At 38.2% G+C, this 11,371-nt stretch overlaps 1 long non-coding RNA gene across 1 annotated transcript; it reads right to left on the bottom strand.

Annotated features, from left to right (window-relative positions):
• Window positions 1–506: 506 nt before the first annotated feature.
• Window positions 507–10,674, bottom strand: LOC125157637 (uncharacterized). Its single transcript, XR_007149023.1, has 3 exons — window positions 10,582–10,674; window positions 5,823–5,957; window positions 507–1,279 (listed from the first exon to the last, which is right to left on the bottom strand). It is a non-coding gene; the product is annotated as an uncharacterized LOC125157637 (long non-coding RNA).
• Between the last annotated feature and the right edge of the window lie 697 nt (window positions 10,675–11,371).

Here is an 11,371-nt window from a genome sequence, read left to right as displayed (position 1 = left end):
AGCCCACAAGCTCTATTCACACATCCCTTTACAACACATTCTTTTAATTCAAAACTTTAGATGTGGATCTCATCTTATCATTAACTTCAGAATTCCAAAACACACATGCATTTCATCAGACACAGTGCTTTTTCTTGTGGCCAACCCATAAAACAGAACAAAAGCACTTTGCAACCAGCCAGACATTCACACTACATGGGTCCTTTATACCTTAATGACAATATATAAGAGAAAAAAAGATCCCAGGAGGGAAAAAGCAAGTTGCATCATGAAAACGAAATAATGGCAAATTAAAAGCCATTGTTTAACCATCTTCCCAGCCTCAGAGTAGTTTGCTCCCAGCATGCCCCAGAATCACCCTAAAATCACTGAAACATTGTTTCTTTCTAATATGATTTTTTGCCAGACATTGGATCTTGCTTCTCCTAGTGACCATCCCTAATTGTTTGCTTCCCAAAAAGTTCCACCCAAGGACTTGGATAAAAATCAATATTCACACATCTGAATTAATTCTGATCTCATCACATGAGGATGAGTTTCGGTTTATTTCAATTATTGTTTTCAGGGCCTCTGAAGAACTGTTTGATTTTCTTCTCCCTCTCTTGATGGCTCTTCTTTCTTTTCTACTCCTGTGGAAGCTTTTCTGATGGACAGCGGGACTCTGTGGTATCAGAGTTGATGTTCAAGTGGCTAAAGCCTTCTACTAGCATTTTCCAAGAGGATGCATTTTGCCCTTTAGAGTTCCCGGAAATAGCTTCCCTTTGAATGAGGCAATAATGGCATTTACACTTATTCTGATCTCTATCATGTGAGAAATAGATCTTTCCTTCCCTTTCAACCCGATAAGGTGCCATGTGATAGTAACTTTTCTGTCTCATGTTCTCCATGAATGTCTTTTTCCTCTGAGGGAACGCTGACTTCTCCCACTGCTTCTCATGTTGGCTCATCTCATCTCTGTATTGCTGTTGGATCGTTTCCTCTGGTAGAGGGGTGAGGTAGTTGCTATTAAAACTGGGGCTAACGTTAATACGATCCAGGTTTTGCACTTTGGAGAAAGATGATTGGGAAGTTGATGTAAGTTTCTGGGACATTTCTTTTGGCGGAATCAGCAATGAATCAGAATTAAAAGGTGGGGTAACTTTACGTGGAGGATCCATGGACGAATAGTCTCAGCTCAAAGCTACCTTTGAATCTCAGGGCTGGACAGGAAATTGAAGCTCAAGGTTCTCAGTTTGCTTGAAATTAATAAGAAAAAAGACTGCAGCCAAAAGTTGTCAAGCTGAAAAAAGTGGTGGAAGGAGAAGAAAGAACAGGGAGGGTCATAAAAAATTAGTTTTTATTTTTTAATGTAGAGAAATATCCTTATTTTCTAATGGGAATGAAACCAATAATAATGAAGCATATTAATGATTAAACATAGAGTGAAAGACATATTACAGTGACATTCTTTATCCAGACTCTACTTTTCTCCTGTAAACATGGGAGACAAAAATCCACTAGTTTGGCAATTATTATCCTGTTTTGGAGAGTTTTGTATTATTAGTCATAATGAGCAAACCCAGCATCCAGGTCTTAGTCTTTTTACTTTATACCATTTTCTAATAAATGGAACCAGGGCTCCTAAGAGAAACTGTTGGTTCTAGAAGACTAAGGAAACAAATGTCAAATATAATATGGCATCCTTAAAAGTCTGAGGAACTGTTAAAGACAGATGCCTATACAAATAATCCATCAGTACTGACCTAAGAATTTAGAGAATGTTCTTCCAATCAGTGATATTATAAAAAAAAGTAATTAACTCAGTAAATATTCAGTAAAGCTCACTATGTTTCATGCAGTATCTTGAGTCAGCATCCCACATGCTATGTTTCAGCCAAATTTGATCCTCTTTCTATTCATCACATGGCCTGTGCTCTAATTTCCACAACCTCATACTTGCTCTTGTGCACAACCTCATACATCCTTTGCCAGGAATGATTTCCTCCATCTTAATCTGGTTGATTGCTAGTTACCTTCACTCTCAGGAGGCTTTCTCTGACCCTCTGGAATTAGGTCATTTCCTGCTAAGTGCAGACAAGTCCATACAATTATCTTCTCTCTAATAGAAAACACTTATCACAGTTTCTTGTCAGTGCTTGTTTTATTGAATGTCTCCCAACAGACTAGTTGGCTTCTTGAGGTCAGAGATCATGCTGTCTTTCCCTCTCTTCAATCCTATATCCTAACATAATCTGGGATGATGTTTTATATATCTAGTGTCATAGTTAAATATCAGATGTTAGGAGGGAGAAATAATCAAATGTAAAACCATACATCAAATCCTGTTCATCCAACAAAGATTAAATGTTAAATAGAAGAGTGTAGCTAATAAATTTAATTTTTAATAGATGAAATATGATAGACATTCCTTGTAAAACTACAAATATATCAACATTTTATTCAAGTTCAAAATGAGATGATTGGAAATGCAGTCTGAGAGCTCTGCTTTGGGGGGAAAGGCTTCCTTACTCAGAATACCACACACACGGTAAGGGTCAGACCTTTGTTTTCCATCGAATGCTGATGTGTCTGGATATGGTGCCTGGACCTGTGACAACAATTTCTGTACCACAAGGGGATCTGGACTTAGGAGAAGCCCATACAGTGAGAATAGAAGCTCAGAAATATGGAGTTTGTTACTTTATGGCATCATTGACTTATGAAGTTAATCATGTATATAACTACTCTGCAGTGGACTTTTGTTTCTCTGACATAATTTCTTATCACAAGTTAAACTAATTTAATTATGTTTTCTGCTATGTCAAGAGTTAATCTTAACTAAGTTATTCTAGTTCTCTCTAGTGGTTCATTTCTGGTGGCTGTTTGTCACCAGGGAGACAAAGTTAAGTTGACTGCTGGCAACCCTCCCAGTGACTTTGACAAACTTCATCCATGACTTTTGGATTCCCCAACAGGTTCCTTAAACCCACCCAAGGTGTGCCAGTTTCTACAATGTTCATTTAAAAGTGGGGACCTGAATGATGGTACAATAGGCCACAGAATAAACTATGGGTGTTAGATCCATACTTTTACAATATATTATTTTACCTCTACTTAAACAACTCACCCAAGGATGAAATAAAGTGAGTGTTTTAGATAAGTAAACTAAGAGAAAAGCATACAAGTGGTACCAACCCCATCGACTTCTGCACATTGGTAGTGCACTGGTAAACAGGTCCTGGTAGGGGGAGGGGAGAATGCACCAGACTGTAACATATGTTGGCTAATTTCTGTCATGTAAACACTCCTGCCTTTACTGATTTCAAGCTGCTGACAATCTAACAACTGGTTTGCAAAATCCCTAGATGTTTTTGTACTGGCCCTTATGAATTGGAATGATCTTACTCCTGCAATTACTGAGTGCTGTGAAACTAAAGGAGATTGTCAGGAGTCCTGGCATTTTTCTCCTCCTCACTCATGTGTGACTTTCCCAAGCCTGGCATTAATGGCATCTTTTAGACCATAACTAGGCTGTTTGCAACCTCATATGTTTCCTTCTGGGGAGAGCAGGAGGAGAAGGAGTGGGTCTCAGAACCTCATCCTCACAGATGAATGGAACCTCAGGTGCTATGTTTAAGTCTTTGACCAGGACTCAAAACTTGCCTATGCCTGTCACACCTCCTGACCCTCAATTATGTACCAGAAACTGAGGCACCCAGAGATACAGCAGCTTGCTTAAGGTCACAGACACAGTTAGTAAGTGATGGGGCTGGAATTCTGCTTCAGATATGCTTTTCCTCAAAGCCAGAGTCAGTGGAGACACATCTGTGCTGTGAGGTGTTTCCTAGGGGGACAAGCACAATAAATCCAAATGTTTTACTGAGTGGTTGTGGAAACCACGACAAAGTCACGTTTGATTCAAGACATACTCCCTGAAGTCTGAAGTGCAGGAAAGCTTCAGTTACAAGGGAGACATAATTATCCATAGAACAAGATTATTGTATAAACTCTGAGACCTGCTTTACTTCCTTTTTAATCTCATCCCTTGAAAAATACTACTAAGCAGAAGTAAGTAAATATATAACGTTGGAAAGAATGAGACATAACATTTACCTTCATACACTCTTAGTGAGACTGAGAGGCAGGCTAGAGATATGCATCAAGATTTAAATGTAAACTCCATAGGGTCCATACATTTTCTTTTTAAAAATGTCTTCTAATCAAATGATCAGATTGATGTACAAAGCTTTCTGAACAAAGATATTTACCCTAGCTATATTTGAAAAGGTGTAGAACTGGAAAGAACTTAAATATACATCCATAAAGGTTTGATTGAATAAAATAGACTAGTTCCATGGACAGAGTAATATGCATTTAAAACGTAAGGTTTCAGGCCACACTCAGTAAATAAGACATAGCCTCTGTAGAGAAAATATTATCATCGCAAAGAACATATCCCTCTTCTGGATCAGAGTATCTTACTTTTGCATTAGTTCAGAACTTGGGAGGAGCTGATGTTAAAACAGAATTCAATGTGCAAAAAATTTTTTAGGGGAAACATCTGTGAGAGAAAGCATGAATTCAGGGGAAGCTAGGAGAGCCTTTAGAACCTTATTCTGGTCTGAACTCTAGTGAAGAACAGAGAAGGAATAAAGGTTGGGTAAAAGCATCTTTGACTACATAGCAGATCTTTTTTTAAATGTTTATTTATTTATTTTTGAGAGAAAGAGAGAAAAAGGGAGAGAGAGCGCGAGAGAGAGCTCACAAGTGGGGGAGTGGCAGAGAAAGAATCTGAAGCAGGCTCCAGGCTCTGAGCTGTCAGCACAGAGCCCAACAGGGGGCTTGAACTCACAAACTGTAAGATCATGACTGGAGCCAAAGTCAGACGCTTAACCAACCCAGGTGTCCCGACACATCAGTTCTAAGTAGAGTTTGCAAAGTCACTGGGGCAGGGCAGGGGAGTCCTTGTGTCACAATTGGCTATCTACTTGTATTGCTAGCCAAAATGGTATATTTAACTTTGAACTCCCACTTGTAACAATGAAAAAACAGACCAAATATATAAAACATTTGCTGGCAAATCCTTGTATATCAGGTAATGTGAAGGACAGTGATCCTTGAGAGAGAAGAAACAAAAGAGATGTGAACAATGACTGCTTAGAGAAGGTTTTCAGGCTACAGCACATGGGTGGGTGGGGGACCCAGATGGAGCCAGTGGACTTTCTGAGTTGAGACGAGAGAACTGAGTTTCTGAGAAATCAAGGCAACTAGTGTTCAAAAGATACCAGAGAGGAGAAAGCTGCAATGAGAGAAAACCGTAGGGGTCAAAGGGTCTCCCTCATGTATTAAGCACATGTATGTGATGCCAGGGAAAGTACCATCTGAAAGGATTAGAAGGAACAGTGCTTAGTGCTTGGAGTAGGTGGTAATTGTGCCTGTTGAATCAGTAAGACTGGAAAACCTAGGGATACATGGGTAACTGGATTAGTACTCAGAAGAGTCTTTTGTCAGTAGTGGGGAGTATCTCCAGACCTGGTGCTGCTCTAGTTCCACCAAATAGTATTAAAACATAAGTAAATAGATGAATGAATGAACAAATAAATAAGTGAATACACAAAAAATATTGGAGAAGTTGAGGGATAAACATTATTTTCATACACTGCTGGTGTGACTGGAGGGTAGGTTAGGAATATATGTCAAGATTTAAATGTAAAATCTATAGGATCATAAGAGGGTTCCTGTCAACACTTGGGTGTGAGGTAATTTCTGAGGACAGAGAAAGAATCATGTGCTAGGATTAGAGAAGACAATATTTAGTACTTGCACAGAAATTAGAAAAGTACCTGTTGCCAACAGCCAGGCTGGAAAACCTCAGGATTTATGGGATGTTAGGTAGAGTACTCAGAAGGATCATTTCTTGGTCATGGAGAATAATTAGCCATCTACTGCTCCATCTACAGCTCCAGTTATACTAAATCCTAAATGGAAGACCCAAAGAATCAAAGTGTTTCCAAGTAATTTAATTGCATAGTAGAAAAAGCACAAGAATAATTTTAGCATCACAGTAATATCCATCATTCGATAAGGTAGCATCCATTATCATACATTCAATCAAAACTTAGCAGGCATGCAAATAAGCGGGAAAATTCAACTCATAATGGGATGATAAATGAATCAATTGAGAATAGCCCAGACTGACACAGAAGTTAAAAATAGCAGATAAGGACAGTAAAACAGTTATTATAACTATATTCCATATGTTTAAAAAGTTAAGAGCACTGAGTAATATATAGAATACCTGAATCACTATATTGTACACCTGAAACTAATATAATACAGTATCCTCACTATACTGGAATGAAAATTTTAAAAATTAAATTGGAAAAAGTCAAGATATGTAAAATACCAAAAAAAACCACCCAAAAATGAACTATAGATGAAAAGTACAATGTGAAAGATAAAAAATACACTGGGTGTGATTAAAGGCACATTAGATATTGCAGAAAAAGTACTGAACCTTAAAGATAGCAATATAAGTTATCCAAAATTAAATGAAGAGGAAAAAGAAATGTTTTTATAAATTCACAGAGCATCAGTGAGCTGTGGGAGAACTTCCAGCAGCTCTCATATTTGTGTAATTGGAGTCCCTGGAGGAGTGGATCAAGAGGTGGGGACAGATAAAACATTTGAAGAAATAATGCCCCCCGTTTTTCCATATTGATGAAAACTATAATCCCAGAAATGGAAGAAACTCAATAAAGCACAAGCACAAGTAACATGAAGGAAACTATACTAAGGCACATGATAATCAAATTGCTCAAAACCAGTGATAAAGAGAAAATCTTAAAGCAACCAGAAAGGTAAGAAATGTTAAGTACCCAGAGGGATTTTTCCTGAGAAACAACCCAAGTAATGACAACGTAAGCAACATTTGCTAAAGCAAAAAGAAAACCTCTGAGCCTAGAATTCTATAAGCAGTGAAAATATTTTTCAAAAACAATGACAAAATAATGTCTTAAATAACATCTTTTTCACATACACAGAATCTAAGAGGATTAATCAACAGCAGACCTCCCCTTATAAGAAATGTTCAAGCAAGTCATTCAGGCAGAAGGAAAACAACACCAAATGGGAACATAGATTTCTGCAAAGCAATGGAAAGTACCTGAAATAGTAACTGCATGGGTAGAGGTATAAGATTTTTTTCTTACTATTTAAACTCTTTGAAAGATATTTGACTCTTCATGAAAAAAATAACGATGTAATGTAGGGATTTAAACATATGTAAAAGTAGGGGCACCTGGGTGGCTGAGTCGGTTAAGCATCTGACTTTGGCTCAGGTCATGTTCTCATGGCTCATGGGTTTGAGACCCGTGTCGGGTTCTGTGCTGACAGCTCAGAGCCTGGAGCCTGCTTCGGATTCTGTGTCTCCCTCTCTCTCTGCCCCTCCCCTGCTCGTGTTCTGTCTCTATCTCTCTCAAAAATAAATAAACATTAAAACTGTTTTAAACATATGTAAAAGTAAAATGTATGGAGAAAAACCCACAAAGGTTGGGAGGAGGGAAATGAAATATTAATGTAATGTTCTCATTAAGTTAAATAAAAATAGCTTTATTTAAAAGTATACTGTGACAAAATAAAAGTACATTTTAAGCTCAAGATCAAACCCTCAAATAGCAACCAAAGTTATTGCTAATAAGCCAACAAAAGATAAAATGGAACCAGAAAATATTACCAAAAAGGCAGAAAAAGGCAGAAAAGGAATAAAGTGCATATGGAACATAAACAAAATCAGCCTCCCAGGAATAGTCTTATCTTATTATCACTGCCACACTCAGTCATGGACTGAGAGCAGCCTGTGGGAAATGTGGTCTAATAAAAATGTGGAGATGGATTTCAGAATGCAACAGCTGGTGGCCTAAGACAATTACTTTCCCTACAGGCAGAGTTATGAGATGTACTTCCTAATGGCAGTCACGTTGCCTCTGTCTGGATAACTCTTTCCCTCATCCTGATTAACTTCTATCCCTTCAGTTCTGAGGTTCAGGGCACTTCTTCAGGCAAGCACATCTGACTTCTCTAAAAGGCAAATGCTGACAAAGTCCCCTTTATTCTCTCTAACTTAGGTAAGTACTTACAAATTTGTTGTAACTGCTCATACAATTATGTATCTCTCCCAAGCCCACTAGAGTGTGATTTCAGAGTTGTAACAGCAGTGCCCAGCTCAGTGTTCTTGGGATTCATAGAATACACACTCCCTCTTCAGGAGTGTGTAGGGTTCTTCTCAATGCCTGCAGCATTGTTCCTCTACATACCCTTGTTCTCTGATCCCTCACCGTCTTCAATTATCTGCTTAATGTCACCTTCTCAACAAGACTGGCCATGAACACACCATTGAAAACTGCATACCCAGCAATCAGCACTCCCACTCCTCCTTTCTTTCACTACTTTTCTAACAGCACATTACCTTTGACTGCATTTCATCATTTGTTGATTTATTTATATTGTTTATCATTGTCTCTCCCACTAGAATATAAACTCAACAAGGGCAGGCATTTTAGATTGCTTAGTTCACTGGCGCATCCCCTGCTCCAACAACACTGCCTGGCACATAGATTATTCTTAATCAATATTTGTGGCTGAAATGAATTAAGTGCCCAATGCTAAGTAGGTGTTCAGCAAATGGTAGGCTTTATTAACGCTGCTTTCCTGGTTGAGTGATACTGGACAGGAGGTAGTCAGAGAACAGTGCAAATTGCTAAACACAGAGGGAGGAAATTGCTTGGATGTGGTCACCACCATCCACCTAGTTCTACCCAGAGCACAGTCCTGACAGGTGTTTTGGACTAAGTGGGTGCCTCTCACTTCCCCAGAGTACAGGCTGTCCTTATTAGTCAGCCACCCACACCCAGCATGGAGAGGGACGCTGAGGCAGAAAGCAGGAACTGGATTGTTTGGTAGTTTCCTCTATGACATCACGTCAAACCTCACATTTACATTTGAAGTGCTTAAAATTCCTAGTCATACCATGTTCAACAGTAAATATCAACAACGGATATGTTGCCATGAGAAAGAGAAATGTTTTCACTGCAACCTGATGTGTTCGTTCTGTTAAAGAACAATTAGGAGTACTCAGAATGATTATTATTGACAATCACCAAGTGTCGAACACATAAAACTATAATAAGATTTATTAGGCTTATTTAACTGAGGAGGAACAGACTTAGCAAAGGAACATAACTAGACTAAGGTTAATAGAGTCAATAAGAGGCAATGCACTGATTTACCAGATCAACCTGTGAGCTTTCTCTCACATATTTCCAATATTCACGTTTTTAGGAAAACTGTATTATAGATAAACTTCAAAGGATGGGGTTGGGTTCACAGGCAGATATGAATACTTAGCTAGTTTTTTATTCAACAAACAGAGGTTAAAGCTGCTTGAGAATTCACAGAGCTTCACTGGATAGAATATGATGGAAGCTCAAAAACACTGAATAAAAAATAGTCTAATTTTGGCTCATATGAAGGTAATTAGATAGAATTTTCACATAATTGATATACACAACCTAAGACACAGCACATGAATCTTTAATTTTCTACCAAATAGTATACATTGTATCCTATAAAATAATAAAGGTACAATATTCAGAGAGTCATATAACTCCAAACACACAGAAAAGAAAATAGATCACAGGCAAACACTAACATTTTTACATATCTCTATCCAACCATTTTGTTTCTATGTGTAGGTATGGATATATGTATATATACTTTACAAAATTAAAATGTACTTTATATACATTTTTTGGCCCAGCATGTTTTGTTAAATTGTTTTATTTTTTTTAAGTTTTAAATGTTTATTTATTATCAAGAGAGAAAGAGAGACACAGTGTGCAAGTGGGGGAGGGGCAGAGAGAGAGGGAGACAGAATCTTAGTCAGACTCCAGGCTCCGAGCTGTCAGCACAGAGCCCGAGGTGAGGCTTGAACTCACAAACTGCGAGATCATGAACTGAGCCATAGATGCCTAACCAACTGAGCCACCCAGGCGCCCCTAAAATGTTTTATTGTTAAATTGACTTATTTTCTTTTAAAATTCAATAATGTTAAAAGCAAATATTGGGGCGCCTGGGTGGCTCAGTCGGTTAAGCGTCCGACTTCGGCTCAGGTCATGATCTCGCAGTCTGTGAGTTTGAGCCCCGCCTCGGGCTCTGTGCTGACAGCTCAGAGCCTGGAGCCTGTTTCAGATTCTGTGTCTCCCTCTCTCTCTGACCCTCCCCTGTTCATGCTCTGTCTCTCCCTGTCTCAAAAATAAATAAACGTTAAAAAAAATTAAAAAAAAAAGCAAATATTGAACAGTGGACATGTAGAAAAGGAGAACAATATGGGGAAAATCTGAGATAGTACAAATCTCATATTAAAATCGATGTGAAATAAACAGAGTCAGTGGTTGATTGAAAAGACATGATTTTTGTGTATCAATATTATATGCCCACAAAAGCAAGAGAATCACTTGGGAAATATCTTAAAATGAAATACTGAGAAAATCCAAAATGAAATTCGTAGTGTGTCATAGAAGGAAATAATAAAACTTTACTTACCACTCAAAATAGAATTTAAATGAATGAAGAGAACTTCAAGATAGCTTGGTGGTGAGGATGGTAGTTAGCTGAGCTGGGGATGAAGGGTGATAGTCACCCTGGTCCTCCACCCTTATGAATCCTCTAGGACACAGTGACATCATGGATCTACCTCACAATTACAAGGCTGTGTTGCTATGGCACACTAGGGGTGCCATTTTTGGGACCACATCCTATTACCTCTCTTCAATCCTAATGCCTCTACTTTTACTTTAGTTTACTTCTTTACTTTACTTTACTTTACTTTACTTTACTTTTGGGGGAGGGTGGAATAAAAATATCATAGTACATAACAAGGAGTTATGGTATATTCCATCCCCAAATACTATTGACAGAGACTGGACATGTGTCTGGATCAGATGACCCATAAATTATTAATATGTTCACCCTTTAGTGCTTCTGAGGGAATAAGATTTTGGGGACACGGGGATATTTGTCTATTTTGTGTACTGCTGTAACCCAAACATCTAGAACTTTTTTTGGCACATTGTAGGCACTTAATAAATCTTCCTAGATAGAACAGATTGGTCTGGCTCCCCCATGAAACTATAAGGACCTCCAGGGCAAGGACCCTGATCTTTGGAAACCAATTCTCCAGGACACTGCTAAACTCCTGCTAGGTATCACTGAATATTGACTCAATCAAGCAAATAAATTCCCAAACACAGTCAATAAGTGTTTGAATTTTTACTTTAGAGTTATTATTTTCTCTGTAGTGCACCTGAACTGTGACTTAATAATTTTCTTTAAA

This window comes from Prionailurus viverrinus, chromosome X (genome assembly GCF_022837055.1).
Source record: "Prionailurus viverrinus isolate Anna chromosome X, UM_Priviv_1.0, whole genome shotgun sequence".
Taxonomy (NCBI): domain Eukaryota; kingdom Metazoa; phylum Chordata; class Mammalia; order Carnivora; family Felidae; genus Prionailurus; species Prionailurus viverrinus.
Note: the sequence above shows the minus strand (reverse complement) of the source record. Positions and strands in the feature narration are given on the sequence as shown.